The sequence below is a fragment of the Dendrobates tinctorius genome, unplaced genomic scaffold, assembly GCF_039654945.1.
Source record: "Dendrobates tinctorius isolate UK_male_01 unplaced genomic scaffold, ASM3965494v1 ptg000026l, whole genome shotgun sequence".
NCBI lineage: Eukaryota > Metazoa > Chordata > Amphibia > Anura > Dendrobatidae > Dendrobates > Dendrobates tinctorius.
In genome coordinates, this window is record NW_027361694.1 from 3094231 (window position 1) to 3116648 (window position 22418).

Below are 22418 nucleotides of genomic sequence, written 5' to 3' on the forward strand. Positions count from 1 at the left end.
AGTGTATAATGTGCCCCTTAGATGCTGCTCCAGTGTCTGATCTGCCCCATTTACATTGCTCCAGTACATGATGGGCCTCATGGATGATGCTCCAGTGTATGATGGGCTCTAATAATGCTCCATATATAAAGGGCCCCATTTGTAATTCTCCAGTGTATAATGTGCCCCTTAGATGCTGCTCCAGTGTCTGAACTGCCCCATTTACATTGCTCCAGTGCATGAAGGGCCTCATGGATTCATGGATGATGCTCCAGTGTCTGACGGGCTCCAATAATGCTCCATATATAATGGGCCCCATTTGTAATGCTCCAGTGTATAATGTGCCCCTTAGATGCTGCTCCAGTGTCTGATCTGCCCCATTTACATTGCTCCAGTACATGATGGGCCTCATGGATGATGCTCCAGTGTATGATGGGCTCTAATAATGCTCCATATATAATGGGCCCCATTTGTAATGCTCCAGTGTATAATGTGCCCCTTAGTTGCTGCTCCAGAGTCTGATCTGCCCCATTTACATTGCTCCAGTACATGATGGGCCTCATGGATGATGCTCCAGTGTATGATGGGCTCTAATAATGCTCCATATATAATGGACCCCATTTGTAATGCTCCAGTGTATAATTTGCCCCTTAGATGATGCTCCAGTGTCTGATCTGCCCCATTTACATTGCTCCAGTACATGATGGGCCTCATGGATGATGCTCCAGTGTATGATGGGCTCTAATAATGCTCCATATAAAATGGGCCCCATTTGTAATGCTCCAGTGTATAATGTGCCCCTTAGATGCTGCTCCAGTGTCTGATCTGCCCCATTTACATTGCTCCAGTACATGATGGGCCTCATGGATTCATGGATGATGCTCCAGTGTCTGATGGGCTCCAATAACGCTCCATATATAATGGGCCCCATTTGTAATGCTCCAGTGTATAATGTGCCCCTTAGATGCTGCTCCAGTGTCTGATCTGCCCCATTTACATTGCTCCAGTACATGATGGGCCTCATGGATGATGCTCCAGTGTATGATGGGCTCTAATAATGCTCCATATATAATGGGCCCTATTTGTAATGCTCCAGTGTATAATGTGCCCCTTAGATACTGCTCCATTGTCTGATCTGCCTCATTTATATTGCTCCAGTACATGATGGACCTCTTGGATTCATGGATGATGCTCAAGTGTATGATGGGCTCTAATAATGCTCCATATATAATGGGCCCCATTTGTAATGCTCCAGTGTATAATGTGGCCCTTAGATGCAGCTCCAGTGTCTGATCTGCCCCATTTACATTTCTCCAGTACATGATGGGTCTCATGCATGATGCTCCAGTGTATCATGGGCTCTAATAATGCTCCATATATAATGGGCCCCATTTGTTATGCTCCAGTGTATAATGTGGCCCTTAGATGCTGCTCCAGTGTCTGATCTGCCCCATTTACATTGCTCCGGTACATGATGGGCCCTATTTTTAATTAACCCAGGCATGGTATGTGAAAAGAGCTCCATGGAGTAATCTGAGGTGTATGCTTCCACATCCTTCACTTTTGGTGTGGGTGACGGACACAAGGAAAGGGGTTGCTCCTGATCAGAAGCCTGCAGTTACAACTCAGTGCTTGCATTTTTTACAACTTCAGAATAGGAGGCGATAGAGCTGGAGACTGTTTCAGCAATGTAAGCCACAAACAGTTCCTGATACTCCGGCTTTAAAAGCAGTCTACCCATTCCCAGAAATGGGAGCCTTACAGGCCTTACAGAGCTACACCATGACGCTGGCTCAACACCTCCTGCCTTAGCTGCTATTGTGTTTTTGGCACTACCATCAGATGCACCACCACCACCATCAGTACCAGGTGACCCTCCACACCCACATCCGCGTCCTCTTCCACCATACTTCCTCATGTTTTTGAAAATGGACCCAAAATACCAGCAGATATATGGTACTCTATCATAAGCATACAGCTCTATACAGTCTATGGATAACAGTAAATCTCCATATATATTTCATGAGGCATACACAGACGATCACAGGCTCAGTATGGATTACCCAATAAAATAACAAGTTGATAAAGGGTACAGTATCACCAGATAAAAGGTGTATATAGTATAGTGTAAACATTCTGATTCTCCGCATACATTTCAGGAGGCAGACACAAACGCTCTCAGGCCCAGTATGAATTACACAAGAATATGAAAAGCTGTAAATGGGTTATGTAACACAAGCGTACAGCTGTATACATTGTTGGGGTAATCTTAAAGTTCCAAACATACTGCCGGAGTAACAGACAGATGTTTACAGGCTCATTATGTATTACACCAGAATCTAAATAGCTAAAAAGGTTACTGTATCAGAAGCGTTCTGCTGTATACAGTGTTGGCCAAATTGAAAATATCGGTATATATTTCCGTAGTCGCTCACTCAGTTTGGTTTTGACCATAATAAAAAATGTTGTAAAAAAGTTCCTTGATAACAAGATAGCAAGTATATATTTTTTAGGGGACAATTGAAATCTCTGTATAAATAGTCCTGTAGTCACTCGCAGACGCTTGCACAGTATGGATTGGACCGTAATGCTAAATGTCGAACAAAGGTACTGTATAACAAGATACAAGCTGTATCCAGTATAGTGTAAAAATTTGTTTCTCCGATTCACCGTATATATAGAAGGCGTAACCCACACATGCTCACTCACTATGGATGATGTAGGGAAGGTGGACTGACAGACAAACCAGCCTGTAGTGAGAAGCAGAGGTGTAGTGCAGTGTAGGTGTGATACCGCTAAGATAAAGAGAAAGGGTGCAGTGTTTTAGCTTGCCCATTGGAGGACAGTGGAGAGTGTAGGAGTGGGACTGAATAACTGCCATTGGTCAGAGAAACTGTTACGTGATGGTGGGCGGAGTTACCAGAACTGGAAGTATAAAAGGTTGAAGGAAGGTTCTGGAAGAGTTAGTCAGCGAAGGGAGCACAGTAAAGAGAAAGTGGAAAGGCTCCAGAGAGGACTGACAGTTGAGGCGGTCACAGGGGGATGGGCCAGAGGATGGTAGCCGCAGACGAAGGCGGCCTGGGGCTATCATACGGACGGTGTGCTCAGACTTGTGCAGCACTGTGGTGGTTGAGCCTAGGCCAGCCACAGTGGAAGAGCCACAGAGGATGCCACGATTATAGTTACAAAGGAAGTGCAGGTACCAGGGCCCGTGTACAGAGAAATGTGAAACGGCTGTGGTGAATTGCTGTTGTTGACAGAAGGATGGGCACTAAAAACGGACCTGTTCAGTACAAACTCTGTCTCAGTCTCATGTTTGTCTGCGGCAAGAAGAGGGTCCCCCCCAAAGTTGGTTATCCTACAGATGATACCTTAATACAAATTTTTGAAACAAGGTACTGTATCAGCACATTCCAGGTGTATCCAGTCTAGGGTTAAATTTCCATCTATAATTCCGGAGTCAGACACAGACACTCACAGGCTCACTATGTATTACACCAGAATTTAAAAAGTAGAAAAAAGGAAAGGTATTCATAGCGTACATCAGTATACAGTGTTGTGGTACTTTTAAATCTTCGTATACATTTCAATCTCAGTAAGCCAGTCAAGAATCTCCGCTACTGGAAACTACATGGATACAAGTATAGACGCAAAGTCGAGTGTTAGCTGAAATGTTGGAATTACTCATTGTGGGGAAACCTCCCGGTATATGTTGCAGAGGCGATGCAGACCCTCAATTACTGTGTCTGTGGAGAAAGCGAAAAAGGTTCTTTGTGAAGAAAGGATTGCTTTATCGCAGTAGCGTGGATCACATCACCGTTACTCGCCTCCATCAAATTGTGATCACAGGGAGAGATGTACCCATGGTCCTCACTGCCTATCATGATGTGTCTGGTCATTTTGGAGTGCAAAATGTACGCCGGCGGCCATCAGTGGGCCCATCCACCTGTTCAGAGCAACGGCACTTGCCGGGGTGTGCCAGGTCTTGACCCCAGCTGTTGGGGAGAGGTGGGCAGCCCAGTTAGGGAGGTTTAAAAATTGGCATATGTAGATGTGTTGGCTGGACATTCAGCTGCTGCAAAGGGCGTAATTGGGCAAGTCCAAGGAAGAGGAGGAAGAGGAAGAGGAGGTGTGCTTAATGGTGGCGGTGGTCTTACAGTGGAGGTAGCGATGGAGCGTTGTTGGCTACCTTCAGTCGGAGCAGGTGCACATGTGCTATCTGAGGTTTTGTAGTGCGTCCACGCTTGCAAGTGCATGTTGATTAAAGGTCTAAGCATGCAACTGGTATTCAAATTTCTGAGTTGTTTACCTCGGCTAAAGGTCCTTCTGCACTTCTTACAGGTAACCTTTGCCTCAACAGTAGGATTTTTGACAAAGAAGTGCCACATTGCACTCTTCCTACTATGGTAAACATTTTCTGACCTTGCACGCTGTGCTAAGTTGACCGTCTGGTCAAGCTGTCCTGCAACTCTTTTAGTTTTTGTTCCACATTTTGGGACAGCTATGGGCCTGCTAGATAACCGCTGCTGCGATGTCAATGCCTGCTGCGGATCCTTCTCCTTATCTGAACTATTGCCAGCGCCACCCTCCTCCCACAATGGATGCTAATCCGGGTCCAGAAATGGGTCATCCATCACCTCCTCTTCAAAGTCATCTGCACCTTCCTCTTTACCTTCCTCTGTGTCACTGTGTAAGGTGGTATGGTATGCGGGAAGGGGCACTTGTGTTTCATCAGGGTCAGATTCTGGCTCAATAGACTGCGAGGGCAATGCAGTTCTGTGGGTCAATGTACCCACAGAATCATCTAGCAGTGGCTGTGCATCAGTGCAGTCCATGTAAGATTCATCTTGGACTGGGGAATTCAGGATTTGACTGGATAACCCAGGCATTGTATGTGAAAAGAGCTCCATAGAGTAATCTGCATTGTGGGCTGCCACATACTTAACTTTTGGTGGGGGTGAAGGACACAAGGAAAGGGCTTTTTTATGACCAGAATCCTACACTGACGACTCCGTGCTTGCAGGTTTAGACCGTTCAGAAGAGGAGGCAGTAGAGCTGGTGGCTGTTTCGGCAATGTACGCCAAAACCTGTACCTGATGCTCCAGCTTTAAAAGCGGTTTTCCTACTCCAAGAAAAGGCAACCTTACAGGCCTTCTTGGGCCAGAGGATGATGCAGGCTCAACACCTCCTGCCTTAGCAGCTATTGTGCTTTGCAAGAACCAGCCAATGCACTACCACCATCAGTACCAGCCGCGCCCCCCTGCCCACGTCTGCGGCCTGTTCCACCATACTTCCTCATGCTTGGGAAAATGTAACCAAAATACCAGCAGAGAGATGGTACTGTATGAGGGGCGTCCAGCTGTGTAAGGCGTATTAAACAAATTAAATCAACGTATATATTATGTTATTCACAGACGCTCACACAGTATGTATTGGTACCGTAATTCAACAAGCATATATACGGAACTGTTTGAAAAACGGACACGACTCTAAGGTGTAGGTGTGGAAAAACGGACAAACTCCTTGTTTTTTTTTTCCAGCGTCACACACAGGTAGCTTCTATTTGTCCGTGCTAGAAGGCGTTACACGGTAGTGTTTGAGGAGCGTATACCGCTGTACAATGTGTATGTAAAATTGTCAAGCTCCGTGTATTTGTATACAGACTGACACACGCTGTCTCTGTCTAGTTTTTATCGTTATCAAACAGCAGATATACAAAACTGTTTGAAAAATGGACATGACTCAAGGTGTAGGTGTGAAAAAATGGACAAACTCCTTGTTTTTTTTTTCCAGAGTCACACACAGGTAGCTTCTAGTTGTCCATGCTAGAAGGTGTTACACGGTAGTGTGTGAGGAGCATACACCGCTGTACGGTGTGTGTATGTAAAATTGTCAAGCTCCGTGTATTTGTATATGGACTGACACATGCTGTCTCTGTCTAGTTTTGACTGTAATCAAACAGCAGATATACGAAACTGTTCGAAAAACGGACACGACTCAAAGGTGTAGGTGCGGAAAAACGGACAAACTCCTTGGTTTTTTTTCCATAGTCACACACAGGTAGCTTCTATTTGTCCGTGCTAGAAGGCAGTACATGGTAGTGCGTGTGGAGCGTACACTGCTGTACGGTGTGTATGTAAAATTGTCAAGCTCCGTGTATTTGTATACAGACTGACACACGCTGTCTCTGCCTAGTTTTTACTGTAATCAAACAGCAGATATACGAAACTCTTTGTAAAACGGACACGACTCTAAGGTGTATGTCTGGAAACACGACAAACTCCTCGGTTTTTTTTTCCAGAGTCACACACAGGTAGCTTCTATTTGTCTGTGATACCATCCGGAATACACGGTAGTGTGTGAGGAGCGTACACCGCTGTACGGTGTGTGTATGTAAAATTGTCAAGCTCCGTGTATTTGTATGCAGACTGACACACGCTGTCTCTGTCTAGTTTTGACTGTAATCAAACTGCAGATATAAGAAACTGTTTGAAAAATGGACACAACTCTTAGGTATAGGTCTGGAAAAACGGACAAATTCCTCAGCTTTTTCTTCCAGAGTCACACCCAGATAGCTTCTATTTGTCCGTGATACCAGCCGGAATACACGGTAGTGTGTGAGGAGCGTACACCGCTAGACGTTGGCTGTATGGAAAATTGTCAAGTTCCGTGTACTTGTATACGGACTGACACACGCTGTCTCTGTCTAGTTTTGACTGTAATCAACAGCAGATATACGAAACTGTTTGAAAAACGGACACAACTCTAAGGTGTAGGTCTGGAAAAACGGACAAACTCCTCATTTTTTTTTCCAGAGTCACACACAGGTAGCTTCTATTTGTCCGTGCTGGAAGGCGGTACACGGTAGTGTGTGAGGAGCGTACACTGCTGTACGGTGTGTGTATGTAAAATTGTCAAGCTCCGTGTATTTGCATACAGACTGACACACGCTGTCTCCGTCTAGTTTTTACCGTAATCAAACAGCAGATATACGAAACTGTTTGAGAAAGGAACACGACTATAAGGTGTAGGTCTGCAAAAACGGAAAAACTCCTCGGTTTTTTTTTCCAGAGTCACACACAGGTAGCTCCTATTTGTCTGTGATACCAGCCAGAATACACGGTAGTGTGTGAGGAGCATACACCGCTAGACAGTGTCTGTATGGAAAATTGGCAAGCTCCGTGTATTTGTATGCAGACTGACACACGCTGTCTCTGTCTAGTTTTGACTGTAATCAAACAGCAGATATACGAAACTGTTTGAAAAATGAACACAACTCTAATGTGTAGGTGTGGAAAAATGGACAAACTCCTCGGCTTTTTCTTCCAGAGTCACACCCAGATAGCTTCTATTTGTCCGTGATGCCATCCGGAATACACGGTAGTGTGTGAGGAGAGTACACCGCTAGACGATGTGTGAAAAAATGTACGCTCAGTAACTCACCAGGACAAAATAATAAAATTTGGAGTGCTTTGAAAAAAGCAGTTTGAACAGCAGTGTGCACACAGCAATGCAGCTAGCAGGTAGCCTTAAAAGGCAGCCTAATCACCACCAGCGCTGCTGCACACAACAAAAATCCTCCCCTTTCACTGCACACTAACTGTACAGTGAAAAGCGCTATCAGCAGAAGCTGTTTTTTTTTCTTCTTCCCTGCCTAACGCTCTCCCTGTTCAGAATCAGCAGCAGCACCTCTCCCTATTGTAAGATCGGCAGAAGTAAGATGGCGGTCGGCGTTCACAGCCTTTTATACCCCTGTGACGCCACACAAAGCCAGCCAATCACTTCAATGCCCTTCTCTAAGATGGTGCTGGCCGCTGCCGATGTCATCGCGTTGCCCACAGTGTGCGTCCTCCATCATTAGCTGAAAAAAGGCCCTGGAAGCATCATTTGAAATGCGACTTTGGCGTTCGGGTCGCCGACATCATGGCCGACCTCACGCTATGGTCGGGTTTCGTTTCATGAAACCCGACTTTGGCGAAGGTCGGCGATTCTTGAAATTGACCGACCTGTTTCGCTGAACTCTAATTGTGGGACAAATGGATTATTATCTTCTCAGCGGACAGGTCAGGAATATTGTTGTTTATCATGTTAATTATCTTACAGGAGACATTGGCTTCACTGGAATGGACGATGCCATAACTATGGTTGGATTAAGATTGATTAAAGGAGTCTGTGTCATTCCTTCAATTACAGGAATTTATTCTGCATATGTGTGTTTTTATACAATGTGCCTATGGGGTTTAGTAATGGGGGTGTCTTATAGATACCTATCCATGGCTTATTATGGCCATTTATTGCAGCCTTGATATCAGTATTTTGCCTCATAGCATGATACATTCAAAAAGGCAGCCCCTGCCTCTACTATACATTTGCAATGCATCATTTCTGGTGATGCAATACCCATCAATTCAGCCGCATACATTTTACTTTTTTCTTTTACTTTTATTATTATTTTTACTATATTTTCATTTTTATGTTAGCCTCATTTTGCTTTTCATTTTTTATTTATTTTTTCACTTTCATTCTTCTTCTCTTTCTTCTTGTAAAACATTTATGTACTGATTCTCTGTTTGAGTAGAGCAATTGAACTCTGAACATTTTGTTATTTTTCTTTGCAGTTCTGATGAAGGCCTAATAAGTGGCCGAAACATCAATTCATGCAGTGGATCATGTGAATCATTTTTGGAGTGCCAAGTTCTAATATTTATCACCTCCAAGAAGCAGTGCCATTCTAGTGATGTTGGTGCCAGTTCTTCTGGTGTTTTTGTGACATTGCATAATTACACATGAACACTGCAGCCACATAGAGAGTGCTATTGGGCTGCAGCATTCATAGCTAACCTGAATGTTTGAGCTTCATTTTGGTGGAAGTTTGAATGCAGCAGTCCATTAGAAACCTCTGATTGGCTGCAGAGCTAATCTGGTAGAACAATTTCAAAATAATTCCTGGAAGACCGCGCACATCACTGGAACAGTGCCAATGCAGGAGGAACACAACATTTATAGGGACTATGTTAGAAGGATCATTCCTACAAAGCCTGGGTATGCAGGTCTTGCAAGGTTCAATCAAATCATATTTTAACCTTTGTGGTCTAAAGTCTTATTCCAGAGAAATCCACATTTTCCATGTAAATGAGCTGTTGAGAATTTTGAACCTACACAGATCTCCCTGAGAATCTGCTTCCAGAGCTTATTTGAAATGAAAGAGAGCATTGTATGAGACATGCTAAGACTGACAGCTACAATGACAGCCTTCTCTTATGATCATACTACATGCCCATGTGAGCGAATAAGGAAGATTAATCCTAAGGACAGATACCTTTTAAGAAGATTTTGTGCAATTAGTGGATGCATTTTATTGTCCAAATAGCTGCAGCAATCAAGACTCCCAGTTGCTTAATTTTTCTAAGCTTAGATCACTTCAATACTAGGTGCATGGTAGGTGTTTCAATTTTTCATTGACTAGAATCATTTTAACACTTTAGCTGATAGGGTTTTATCGACGTTTTGTGCATCTGGTAGCCAGAACAATTTTCATATTTTTGACTTGTATAAATAAAATATAACTTACAAAAATAAATTATCGATATTAGACAATCATGCCTATATTTTCTGGCACATTTTCAGAAAGTCACTTAGTACTTTACACAAACTGGCAGCTTTATGCAATTTTGTGTCAAAGTTAACTTTTTTAAAGAAAAAAATTCATAAAAATGGCTAAAGGAGTAATAGGGGAAAAATCATGCTACAATTTGTTACCCAATCTCTGCTGAGTATGCAACCCTATTTGTGATAATTCTTTATTGTTTTGGTGCAAGGCATGTCTCAACAGGGAAGAACTATTTGGCTTTGGAGTGCAAATTTTGCCAAGATCTGTCACCAACTGTCACCATATCTCATATGCAGAGCTATTAGTATGGAGAACCTCCTCAGAAGTGAAGCCATTTTGTAAACTTTTCGGGTCATGGCAAGGAAATAATGAACTGCAGATGGTAAAAAGTTTTTTCCAAAATTATTATTTTTTAATTCACCTTTGATTTTGTGTCATAAGTGACCTATTAACTGTATTCTGTGGTTTAATGTGATTAACACAATACCAAATTTATAGTTTATGTTTTGCTCTGTTTGCACAACAAAAATACTTGTTAAAACACAAAAAATATTTTTGTGGTGTCATATTCTGGGACAAGTAACCTGTTAATTTTTCTGTTGATGTACAGTACTTTATTTTTTGTAGGACAAATTGTAGTTTCTACTACTACCAATTTGAGCTATAGGTGAATTTTTGATAACACAGGTATGCAAAGTTTATGAAAATGGTTTCAAATCCAATGACCGATTCTTATGTTTTCTTATGCCCTGATTTAAAATAACACTTCTATTTTTAACGATCTCATATGGATTTAGCACAAAACATGCGTGAAATTACATACAAGCGAGCTGAACAAGAAAAATCTTCATTGTAGCCGAAAATGTACACAATATTATATAAAAAAAATGTATTGAGCATTCATTCTGCAACTTTATTGGAAATTAATCAATGTGCCTTTTCCTTTTCTCTTCAAAGCTTCTCTTCATACCTTTTTCTCTTATAGAAGGCCTGCAGATCTTCTCTGTGAAGCATCCAGTAATAGTTTCCAAAGATGGTCACGTTGAATCTACGTTGGTATCGTCTTTCCATCGTTATTCTGATGAAATCGTTCTCCTTGCTCTTCACTAACAGCACCAAGGTTTTCAGGAAGGTAGTCCAAATGGGAATGTAAAAAACGTATCTTCAAATTCATCAAACAACCCAAGGCTTTGAAACATTTCAGCATGTTCTTTATCTACACACAAATGAAATAAATATGTGAATAACAAAACATCTGTAATTGCAATAATTTTTTTGGAAGAAATACTTCAATTTCAAGGGTGCCAACACTTTTGGCCATGACTGTGTCCGGCTTTCCGCCAAACAATGATTCAGATGGTAGCAAAAATCAGACATATAGAACAGTTGCTTTATCTACAATAGGAAATGCTTGGCTTATTGCTATCAAAAGCTACAGTCTGAAGTCTGTTGATATCACCAGACACCCCTGATCAAATGATCCCAAGGGAACTGATTGGTGTTTTTTCCGTCTAATCAGAATTGTTTCCCTCAATTTAATCAGGCTCCGCAGTTGTCTGGTTCTACTTTTTACCTGTATAGAACCAACATGTGAGTCATGGCTATATCTGTGCTGACAAAAATACATTCATCTTTCTGTGAATTTCTGATTGCCAAAAAATATGGTGCATGTGTCATATGACTGTTAACTCAGTCATGATGTGAATGAAACACCTTTTGCTATAAATGAAATTCCAGATCTTTGACAGCTTGGTAAAAACTTTCTGCATAGTGAAAGCCAGTCAACAGAGATGTATGTTATTGATCGCAAATATAATAATAATTATTAGACCTTTACTGAATATGAAATACTTCTCCAGCTGATATGCACCTTGCTTACATTCACTTAGAAGAATATTCTTTCTATGGCAGGACTTAATTACAGAAATTATACATGCCTGTGCAGAATCTTCCCTTTATCCAGTTGCTTTGCACAACATGAGGTTAAAAAGCTTTTGAACTGAAAAGAGACAAATACGTGATAAATCTGCTGCGTTCATTTCATTTGAATGAGACCCAGATATGTTAATAGGGAACAGGATACTAAGAGTTTGTATTGTTGTTTTGGCTCGTATTTTAAAACCCCTTTGAAAAACGATCCCTTTGTCTGCTTTCTCCAGCGCGCTGCTACCTAGAATGCTATTTTTCTACTCATCTCAAGAATAATTCACTTATGCAAATAGCTAGTGAGCGCGCTATCTAGTCTTCAGCTAAAAGAAGCACCATAAATAAATTACACATTTTGCTTGTTTTCAGACATAGAAGTAAAGATATGCAAAACTTTTAGCTTTGTGTTTAACCCCTAAGGGATGAACCCATTTTGGGGTTTTAAGACAAAGCAATTTTTTTTTGCTTTTTTGTTGTCACATTTCAAGTCATTCAATTTTTTTTTGCAGCTGTATGAGGGCTTGTTTATTACAGGATGAGTTATAATTCTTCATGGCAGCATTTTCGGTTCTATGTAACTTATTACTTAACTCTTATTCATTTTTTAAGGAGATAAACAGAAAAAAAAACCAGCAGGTCTGCTATTGTTTTATTATGATGTTTTATATTTTCCGCTAGTCTTATGCTGCACAAATAAACTAATAAAGGGAATCTGTCACCCCATTTTTCGACTATGAGCTGCCGGCACCGCCATCAGGGGCTTATCTACAGCATTCTGTAATGCTGTAGATAAGCCCCTGATGTAACCTGAAAGATAAGAAAAAAGAGTTAGATTATACTCACCCAGGGGCGTTCTGGGTCCGGTTTCGGTCCAATGGGTGTTGCGGTCCGGTCCGGCGCCTCCCGTCTTCTAACGGTGACATCTTCTTCTTTGCTGCCTTTCGAGGCTCCTGTGCAGGCGCACTGCTCTGCCCTGTTGACGGCAGAGCAGAGTCCTACAATGCGAAGGCGCCGGGAGAGGTCCGGCGCCTGCGCACTGCAGTATTCTGCTCTGTCCTCAAAACCTGTGCAGGAGCCACGACAGGCAGCAAAGAAGAGGACATCACCATTAGAAGATGGGAGGTGCCGGACCGCAACACCCATCGGACCAAGACCGGACCGCTCCGGGAGAGTATAATCTAACTTATTTTTCTTATCTTTCAGGTTACATAGGGGACTTATCTACAACATCACAGAATGCTGTAGATAAGCCTGTGATGGCGGTGCCAGCAGCTGATACTCGAAAAATGGGGTGACAGATTCCCTTTAAAGAGAACCTGACAATAGATACATGCTGCTTAATCCGCAAGCAGCATGCATCAGGAACTGGCTGTTTGATCTCAGTCAGGCATGTTTGACTCTGGAAAGCTGTGGCATGCTGCCGGGGGAGCGTGCCATGCTGTAGACTTGTTGGACAGGCGGGTTTCCGGTGGCTTCTCCTCGCCCACTGCCCTGGGTTGACACATCGTTGCCTACACTCACGTATAGGCAGAGACCTGTTGATCCAGGTTAGCGGGTGAGAAGAAGCCAGCGGGAACAGCGCCATTCTGTAGACTAGTCGGACTGATGTGTCCATGGCAGCCACTACCTGACTGCTGTCATGGATTGACAAATTTCTGCCTATAAGTATATTTTTCTCTGAAAAGCAGCAGCTGATTGGTCAGCATGTATCAGTTGTCAATTTCATTTTACACTTTAGGCCGGAGTCACACTAGCAATTAAATCGGTCGAATGCAATGCAATGCGATTTTCGGATCGTATTCGACAATGCAAGTCTATGGATGCGATTAAAAATCGCATTGAAAACGCACCACACGTGTGACTTGCGATTAAATCGCAAGACTTCTCCTGGTCAACAGGAAAGAACATCAGGCATTGGCATTGGATGTCAATTTGATGCTTAGATGCGAATAAAATCGGTTCATCGCCGGAAAATGGGATGACAGACGGATCCCTGGTCAAGAATTCTTTGTGCGATTTCGTACCGTTAAAATGGGACCGATTTTTTATTCGTTGTGTGTGACTCCAGCCTTAGAAAGAAAAAAGCGGGTCAGCACTCAGCTTACCATAGTGGTGTTCATGGAGAAATAGCAGTAGATAAAACAGAATCCCGACACTCATATGCAATGAAATTCATTTACTCCACATATGGAAATTCAAATCACAGACCAAATTTCAGTCCATCCCAGGCTTTCATCAATTTCACTATAACTTTATTTTGTGGGTCAGTATGATTATGGCAATACCAAATATATATAATTTTATTTATGCTTTACTACTTTTGTGCCATAAATACATTGCATGAAAAATATTGTTTATGGAGCCATATTCTAAGAGCCGTAAATGTAACAATTTTCTATCGTTTTTCTGCATTAGGGCTCTTTTTTTGAGGGGAAAGATTTAGTTTTTAGTGGTTCCATTTTGTGGTACATGCAACTTTTTGATCACTTTTATTATATTTTTTATACAAAATGTACAATAATGTTCGATTCGTTTTTTTAATCAATATATTCAGTTTTATTAACATATTAACTTTATTCCACAGGTCAGTACAATAATAATATTAATACCCATTATACATAGTTTTTATGTTTTACTACTTTCACACACCAAAAAAATCTTTTTTTTTGATTAATCATATTCAAAGAACTGTAATATTCTTAATCCACCATAGGCAAGTTGTATGAGGGTTTATTTTTTTCAAAACAAGTTGTAGTTTTCAATAGTGCCATACAATTTTGGATCCTTTTTAATGATTTCTTTTGTGGAACTGGATGAACAAACTCCAGCAATTCTGATACTATTTTATTCATAATTTTTCATCAAGCATACACTATATGGATAAAATAATAAAACACTTTTATAGTATGGTTAATATGATTATAGTGATTTCCAACTTATATATTATTTTACATTTTACTACTTTTGCACAAGAAAATTATTTTTTAATGAAAAAATCCTTTTTTTATTTGCATCATATTTTATATTTTGTCATTTACAGACCTGCCTGAGGGATAGTTTTGTGTGTGTAATAATTTTGAAATCATTTTTGACTCTTTGATCACTTTTTATTTACCTGTTTGTGAGGCAGGATGAATAAAACATGGCAATTTTGGTGTTTTTCTAAATTTTTTTGTGGTGTTCATGTTGCTGGATAAATAATAACAGTTTTATAGCATGTGTCATTACAGATGGGGTAATACCAAATAGTAGACCGTTCTCAGGCTTCTGGTTGCCATAGCAACCCATCGTCACCCAAACTTGCACTGCGGGGATGCCATTAAGCTGTCAGAAGTGTTTTCACTTTGTCTAAAGGGCCCGTTACACATAGCGATATCGCTAGCAATATTGCTGTAACGTCACTGGTTTTGTGACGTGGCAGCGATATTGCTAGTGATATCGCTACATGTGATACTTACCTCCGACCGGCTCCCCCGCTGTCTGTCGCTGATCGCGTGAGAACGTCCTGGATCATTTCTCGTCATCAGCTTCCTGCTGGGCTTCCTGTGGCACCGACGAGCGATGCGTGGATGCAGGCGGAGGACGTCAGGATCACTGCGTCTGACAGGTAAGTAGCGACCCCCGACCGCTGCTATGTCGCTGGTGAGATCTGCCTGTATGGCAGCTCACTAGCGACCACTTAGCAATGCACCAGCGATCCATATCGTTGTCGGGATCGCTGGTGCATCGCTTAGTGTAACGGTACCCTAAGTTCTAAGGTGCCACTGTCAATCTTGACAGCGGCATGTGAGGGGTACAACTGCAAGGATCAGAAAGAATAATGGTCTCAGCAGTTACAAGACCCCGACTATGTCAGGCTACTGCAGTTAATTCCTCTGAGCTCAGGAAATTCAATATTTGCAAACATTATCAATGACGTGTTATTTGAAAGCAGCAAGCATTGCATAAAACAAATGTTATATGGGGAGTTTCCTGACTAATTGATATATAGAACATGTTTAAACCTAATAATATGTGCTCACACACCCATGACATGTATCTACAATTTCTATTGTTGACTGGTTTGTGGCTTGAAATATAATAGCGCCACATTCAACAATTTAACCAATTACACTACTCAACATTGAATATGCAGCACCAAAGTGAAATTATATGAAATCACACAATGTTTTAATAATGTGCACATGAAAAATACATGGAAATATTTCAATACATATTGATTTGAGTATAAATTACTGAAGCCATGCATGGAAATACATGCACTTATATGCCTTGACATGCTGTTCATGAGGTTATAACTGGTTGTCTGAGAAAAGGTCTGCCATGCTGAAGATCCACTGCTGGCAGTTCACTTTTCAACTGCAAACCACTGACAACTTAGATGTGCTTAATGAGAAACAAGTCTTGAGATGACGCAGACCATGGTAACAAGTTTAGGGCAAGCAGACAGCTCACAGTAGCATGAGTGATATGGCATTGTTTTGTTGAAAAATGGTTTCATGGTATACTTTGGAAAATGGCCATACTACTGGTTCCCAATGTAATACTGAGCTGTTAGTTTACCTGAAATAAAAATTAGAGTGCTCCTGCTACCATATATTATGCCACCCCACACCATAATAGTTGGACCAGTGTGTTGCTCCCTTGTGAAGGCATCTTAATAGCATTGCCTAGATAGCCAAATGGGGAACGTCAGCTTGAATACAGCAATGGAGGCTGGAATAGAGGTTTATCTTCTTCATTACTGAGTTCCGTTTTTGTCTTGGATATACCAATAGCTGGAGATTGGTCAGGAGGCCAAGTAAGCAATTGAATGAAGATACTGTTAGGAACGGCGGACGCACTAAATAAAAACAATAATAAAGTGCATTCGCCGCTCGGGGTCCACCGTGCAGTAGATGATATAACCGCTGCAAAGTGGTGGCAGGAGCAATATGGCGGAAATGCGCACAGGGTTAAACTTCACCCAGGTGCGCAGAGCAATCTCAGTTTATTCACAGAGATGCCAAATAAGTACAAACACAAAAGACTGAGCATGTTGAGGTCACAGTACTCAGTAAAAACGCACACACGGTATCAGGTCACAGGAGTAGCCCAAGACGGCGGCACTACTTCCGACTAGACCTACCGTGTGCGGAGCGTCGCAACTGCGGACGCAAAGGGGCTGCTACTGCAGTGCGGCGTGGACGCTGCCGCTAAACAACAAGGCTAAGGCGCAAGCGCAATGTCGGACGCTAGCAGCTGTGGATGTTGCTGCAGAGGAGTGCTGGCGCTGATTCTAACTCATTCCCTAACCACATACGTAATATCAGAGGGAAGGGGTTTTATAATGAGTCATTCACCAGAATCATACATCCGTCCTCATACACACAGCAGCAAGTAAGTCTGTGATAGAAAGAAACCTCTAGACTCCATTCAAGATACCCTAATAGATCATGGTCCAAACATGCATCCATTGCCAGCTACAGAATTTTCTCCCATCAAGCATATCTAAGACGTCATTGGTTGGCAATTGCAATGGGAGCTGCCAGCAGCAAACCATTATCCCCTTCCCTCACAGGGATGTAATTTTATGCCTGCATGAGCAGGTTGTTGACGGACAGGATACAGAAAAAAAGATAACAGGCTTATTAGCAAAGGGGTTACTCCACGCAGGGAGGAGATGGGTAAACAGTGATATGGCAAGAGGAAAATGCATGGTATAAGGGTGTGATAAGATCACAATGGCAATAGATAAAGCTACTGTTCATCAAGGTTAAACTTATCAGTCCGACAGCTTCTTTAATTCCAAGTCCTATGTTTCAACTGTGGCATTTTCACAACCGGCGCATGATGATCCCGGGGTCATCCTGAAGAAGTTGAAGATCTGGTTCCTAATGGTGGCGATGAGTCCTCGCTGTCCTGTGCGGGGTCCTGGGTCTGGATTCGTCATGCTGAGTGAAAAGTAGTCTGTGATGCTGCCTGAGCGTAATTCAGCTTGACAGTAAACTGCGGGTGAGGTAGTACACAGTTCTATGCAAGTCACCTAGTTTGTCTCAGGTGCACAACCACAGCAAAAACTGGCCCAGAATGTCTGGCACAGATGCAAGAGCCAGGGGTCACACAGCAGGTTTCTGCTCACAGTCACTGTGATCAACAGTTGGGGGACTTTAGCGCGAGCCTGCGCTGTCATGTTGCTCAGAGGACTCAGCACCAAACTTCCCCTGCTGCACGTGCTGTGTTCCCGCGAAGTCTCCTCTTCCCTTCCTGCGCATCGCCCCTTTTATTAAAGACAAGCACCCTGTTGAATAGTGCAAAGGTCAGTCCGGGATGGAAAGCTTTCCCCTGGGCAACAATGGTGACAGCCCCAACAGTTCTGGAACCGGCGTAAGAGAGGTACCCACAAGTCCATCTTCTTACATCCGGATTGCAGAAGATTTCCCACATATAGTTACTTTTCAGGGACAGACTCAAGAGTTATTGACTATGCCATCCACAACAGGAGCTGACCAATACAGACAGCTGAGACCATGCTCCATGTTGTTGGACCAGTCTTAGCTCCAGTTCCAGCATTTTTACTTCTCATATGCCACTGTTAATAGTTTACAGCAGCAAATGAAGTTTGGCAAAGAGGGATTGCTTCCTTTGTCAACCCATTGGCACCCTTGCAGTATGACTGGGAGGACCAATAGTTGCTATGTCAACAAAAAGGCCTAACAATGGTCTCTTTGTCTGCCATAATCCTAAGCCTATCAGATCCATCTTAGAGCCATGCTTGATAGACTAAAGGCCCCGTTACATTTAGCGATGCACCAGCGATCCTGACCACGATATGACCCGGTCAGGATCGCTGGTGCATCGCTAAATGGTCGCTAGTGAGCTGCCAAACAGGCAGATCTCACTAGCGATTCAGCAGCGGTCGGCGGTCATACTCACCTGTCAGACGCAGCGAGTGTGACTGTCTTCCGCCTGCGTCCATGGCTCGCTCGTCGGCACCAGCAGGAAGCTGATGAAGAGAAATGGACCAGGCCGATCTCACGCGATCAGTGATAACCAGCGGGGGAGCCGATCGGAGGTAAGTATCACATGTAGCGATATCGCTAGTGATATCGCTGCTGCATCACAAAATCGGTGAAAAGCTATGTCTAAGGGGCCCTTTACTGTCAGTCAAATGCTAACAGGTTAGATAATGCACTATACAACATAGGTTGCACAGTACTATCAATGCAATCAAAGAATCACATGTTCAAGTCCCCTTGTGGGACCAGTAAGTAATGTATAAAAATAAAAATAATTATTATTAAGTGTAAAAAAGTATATTTATTAACAGCAAATCCTAGCTTTAATAATAAAAAGTAGTTTCATTGTGAAAAAAAAAACAACTTCCCCTCAAACATAACACATATTAGGTATAATTGCTTATCATATCATTTATTATGCATAATTAATATTGTAAAAATCAATATGAAAAACTATTCAAAGTTTATTATTTCTGGTCATCTTATCTTCAAAAATACTACAGAAAAAACACATTTTCTTAAAAAGGATTTTTATACAAAAGTAGTAAAACATAAAAGATCAATATGATTTAGGTATCACCACAATCGTATCGTAAGAACATTAGCAAGTCAATTATACTGCATTATGAATGTCGTAAAAAATAAAATCATGAAAACTATTTCAGATTATTGTCTAAAATTCTTGCCTCATACCAAAAAAATAATTAGAAAGCAATGAAAAAGTAATATGTACCCAGAAATAATACCAATAAAAGCTTAAAACTACACTTTGTTCTGCAAAAAAAAAAACCCTTGCAAAGTTTGTCTACAGAAAGATAAAGCACAAATATTTAAAACAAAATATGGGAAACAATCTTTTTTAAGTCTTTTTTTGTGAAAAAGTAGCAAAACATAATAAACATAGAAAAGCTATATTTTCATGATAGTGTGAACCTGCAGAATAAAGATAACATGACAAATATACCTAGCAGTGTTTGATTTTTCTTCTTAAGAGTGTATAAAAAGTGATCCAGAAGATCTGTGTACCACAAAATAATACCAACAAAATCTACAAAAAAATAAGCCCTCATACATTTCCTCTGATGAAAAAGATAAATATGTTATGGCTATTGGAGCATGATAATAAAAAGGTAAAAGAAAAACGTCAAAATTAGCTGTGATGCCGGGTTAATAGCCTTATTGATAGTATGCCAAAGCATGCAAGTGCATATATTTCTGCTCATGGCACTAATACTCAATACTTAATAATTCGAGATGTTTTGCTAATTTTGTAACCTTTTTCATCAATTGCATATCACTAACATCTATATCGATCCAGCAATTTCCATAATTTCACGACTTTTTCTCAATAGTGTTGCAAATTCAATGTTGAGATACGTATTTCTATAGTTTAGGCAACATTTACAAGAATGTCACTCTTGCTATATTAACTCCTTCACGACATTTGACTTAAGGTTACGACATGGTCTGGAAGGGGTTAAAACAAAATGACAGTGAATTTCATAGAAAAAAAAACTTGGCAAAAAATATGTTTTTTCATCATACCACCAAAAAATATTAATAAAATGTGATGAAAAAGTAAAATGTAAATAAAAAATGGTGTCTCTGAAAACATCACCTTGTCCTTGTCAAAAAAGTGCCACCACATAGCTCTATAAGCTGAGAAATAAAATAACTATAGCTTTTAGAATATACAGTAGGAAAGCAAAAATATTTTTTTTCTATAAAATAGTTTTTATTCTCTAAAAGCTGAAAAGCATAAAAAATATAAATGTAGTATAGCTGTAATCATACTGACCCAAAGAATAAAATAAATAACTAAGACACCAATGAAAATAGCAACTCACCGTGCAATCAGCAAGCCTTCACATAAATCTGTGTATGGAAATATGGAAAAATTATAGATTTCAAAATGTGGTGATGTAAAAACTTTTTTTTTTGCAAAAAAAAAAGGCTGGGCTTTTTAGTGTGTGATAGCAGCTAAACATAAAAAAAATCTGGCACTGAACCGAAGAAGAAAGCCATCTAATCACATATACTGCATGAGAAACGGCATAAAAAAGCAATTCTTCACCTGCTATTGATTTGTTATTTTTCCCTCCCAAAGAATGCAGTAAGGCTCAGCTCACATTTATAATGCTCTCTGTGCTAAGCGCTTACATTGGGGTTTCCATGTATATCTCTAAAATACGTGATTCAGATAGAACCACCTGTGGAACACTCCCTATAATGAGGCAAATATGGACACTGTGTACACCGTCTGGCTTGTGATCTAGCAGAGTCCATCATCTTAAGTGTGCATAAAAGCGCAGTTAACCACAATTTTGTGCACCTCTGAAGAGAAGGAAACCACTGAACAGAAGAAGACAGAGTCCGTAGTAACTCTGATGCCTCATTATAGTGAAATCCCTAGGGATTTCATCTCAATCACATCATTCAAAATGCTCAGCGTAGAGTAAAGGATATTTGTGATCCAAAATGTTATGTAAAATGTTCCCAATAATAGCTTCAATTCAGTCAACAAAAAAGCAAGTCCCCACTCAAGTATGTCATCTTTCAATGGAAATGTAGGGGGCTTCCACATTACTGGTAGCACAAAGGCTCTAGAACAGCACTATGGCTGTTTGCCCCCCCACCAAAATAAATCCAACTAATTCTGTCCTCCCAAATCCACATACCCCTCTCCCTTCTGAGCTCCACAATGTGCCTAAACCACATTTAGCATCCACATGTTTGGCATTTAGGCAGCAATGAAAGCTTGCTTAATTTATGGGTGCATGTCTCCAGAAGCACAAACTGGGCATAATGTACTGGGTACTACCATGTATGGGAACTACAATGTACTGGGCATTTCAATGTACAGCCATATATGGGGTATTGCCACACTCAGCAGGAATAATGTAACAAATTTTGGTGGCATGTTTATCCATTTTTCCATGTAAATATGTAAAATCTGGAGATAAAACAACATTTTTGTGGTAAAAATGCAATTTTTCTTCACTGCCCAATGGTATAAAATTCTCTGAAACACCCATGGTATTCATGGCACCCTTAGATAAAGTCATTGAGAGGTATAATTTGTAAAATGGGACCCATTATGAGGGGTTATGCTGTTCTAGCACCTCAGGGACAATTACAGTGGGTCATAGCACTCGCAACCATAACAGCAAAATCTCCACTATAATATGGTGCACCTTCCGTTTTGAGTTTTCCACTGTACCTAAAAAGTATTTCTACAATACAAGTAGAGTATTGACTTACTCCATTTTCTATTAGCCCTTTTAAAAATTAAAGACTTGGGGCTAAAGCAACATTTTAGCAGTAAAATTATAATTATTCTTTCTTGACAGTCCAATGATATAACATTTTGTGGGGCATATGTGGTATGAGCATGCTCACTGCCCCCCTAGATGAGTTCATTGGGGAGTGTAGTTTGTAAAATGGGGTCACTTTTAGAGGCTTATGCTGTTCTAGAACATCAAGGGCCCTGCTAATGTTATATGGCCCCCTTAAATCATTTAAGCAAAATCTGAACTCCAATTGGTGCCTATTCATTTCTGAGCTTAGTACTGTGCCTCAAAAGTAGTTTCCGACCACATATGGGGTATTGGCGAACTCAGGAGAAATTCTCTAATAAATTGTACCATTCATTTTCTCCTATCGTCCATTTTGAAAATTAAACATTTGGGGCCAAAGCAACATTTTACTTGAAAAAAATGTAAATTTTTAATGTAATCAACCCAATTTTATACAATTGTGTGAATTGCTTTAGTGTTAAAAATTTTCACTACATCCCTAGATTAATTTTTAAGTAGGTGTAGTTTGTAAAAATGGATTCACTTGGGGGAGTTTCTTTTGTTTTGGCATGTTAAGGGCTCTTTAAATGTGACATGACATCCACAATC